Consider the following 1,983-nt stretch of genomic DNA (forward strand, 5'->3'; position numbering starts at 1 on the left):
TTCCTTCCGTTTCCGTTTTTAATACATGTGTCGACCATGTGCATGATACAAATATTTACATACAAAAGGTATATAAATATTTTATTACAATGTTGGTAGTATATAAGGTTATCAATACTAAGTTCGTATGCTAATATATTATGTGATTACAAGGAAATTACTGCCTTCATTTTGTCGAGTTAGTATTGTGTGGTTTAGAAAAATTATTGTGCAAATGTATCTAGATCTTAAATATATTTAACCTCAAACCGTAGAACAATCGTTCTACAATATTTCATTGTAATCAGTAAAAGTTACAAGCGCTACAACTAAGCAATAGCATTCTGTCTATCTATCCAATACCAGTTTTGGGGATCATGTGAAAATTATGAAAGATTCTAAAGACATAACAATATCATCAAAGATGATTGCCAATCTAAACTTGTAAGGAATACATATACTAGGCTTTTTTAACACTAGTACAATCGAAGTAAAAAAAAAGAGTATGAACTTCCATGTATGCACACTTTGAGCTTCTCTTCGGAAGACTTTCCCATTTCTTGCATTCCATATGGTCCAACAACCCAAAATGACAATATTCATGGAGCATTTTTGGGCAAGGCTTCATCAACGAGAGAAATGGCTTTATGTATGTGTTGAATGATACTTCCCCAACAGTCCTGGGAGAGCACAATCAAATATTGGTGGCATGCAGTCTCCTCTGCTTTCTCATTGCAAAAGACACATTCATAACAATCTAGATGCATTGACTTTCTCCTCAAAAGATTTCTGGTGTTAGACTCTGCCATGTAGTAGCAGTGAGAAGAAATTTCTATGTCTCAGCCTGCAAGCACTTTTCCATAACCCTTTGAACAAAATATGTGCATCCCCTGCCTTTTTGAGCCAGTTCTACATTCTCATGGAGGAGTACCCAGTGCTCTTCCCTTGATAGATCCATCTGTCCTGTCTCTATGGGTTCTGATTTACTACCGAAAAAGGCTTTCGCTCCGCTTTATATATAAAGCACCGAACCTCATACATCCGAACCATACAACACGACACCCCAAACACACGCACCCAAAGCAAGATACAGAGGTGCCGAAGATCAGCCAAGCCAACTCGAAGCAAACAACAAATGCACAACAAGCATCACTACGAAGATGACGGAGCCCTCCACAGAGAACAAGCCACCGTGAAGAACGTAGCTGACCGCCGACGAACCGTGCGCCCCAAGGTAGTGCCTTCAGGAAGGACACGACACCATTGCGCCGCCACCACCCGATCCAAAGGATCAAGATTTTCATCGGGAGCAACACGGAGGATCAGGAGAGCCGCGACGGAGCCTACAAGAAGGGGATGACGCCCGCGGACGCCACCAACGTCGGTCTGACCACGGTCAGACAGGGATTTCACCCCGGCATACCACTCCACCTCCGATCAGGGTGTGCCCGACCGAGAGGCCTGCCGCACCACTGCCACGGATCGCCATGCCAGAGCCACCCCGCCGCCCACGCGACTAGGGCCGCCAGTCCGCACCCGAGCTGCAAGCTCCGCCCATGAACATCGCAGCTCCCACCGCAGAGCCGCCGCCCTGCCACCCGACACCCCCAATGGCCGCCAGATGAGCGAATCTCCACCACCAGCAGACCCCTAACAGCGTCAGAGCCGCCAGCGCCAACAAGCCTCGACAGATGGGGCCGGAGGCAACCAGGCCAGGGGAAAGAGGAAGGGGTGGAGCGGTGCGAGACCTCGACCGGCACACCCCCGTGCCGATGACGGGTGGGCAGACCACCCATCCCTCCATCCAGCTTCCTCATGTTGCCCCCTGCAACGCCCCACCACGGCTTCCAGATAGATCGCGAAGAGCAAGCCGGACACCCGCCCGACGATGAGGACGCCCGGATGGTCAAGATCGGCACCGTAGACGGCGACAGGAGTTGCCCCGCCGGGCCTCACACACCGGCCACCGGCAGCCGCGCGAGCAGAAGCAGACGCGCCCGCGCC

The sequence above is a fragment of the Triticum dicoccoides genome, chromosome 5B (assembly GCF_002162155.2).
Source record: "Triticum dicoccoides isolate Atlit2015 ecotype Zavitan chromosome 5B, WEW_v2.0, whole genome shotgun sequence".
In the NCBI taxonomy this organism is placed as follows: Eukaryota; Viridiplantae; Streptophyta; class Magnoliopsida; order Poales; family Poaceae; genus Triticum; species Triticum dicoccoides.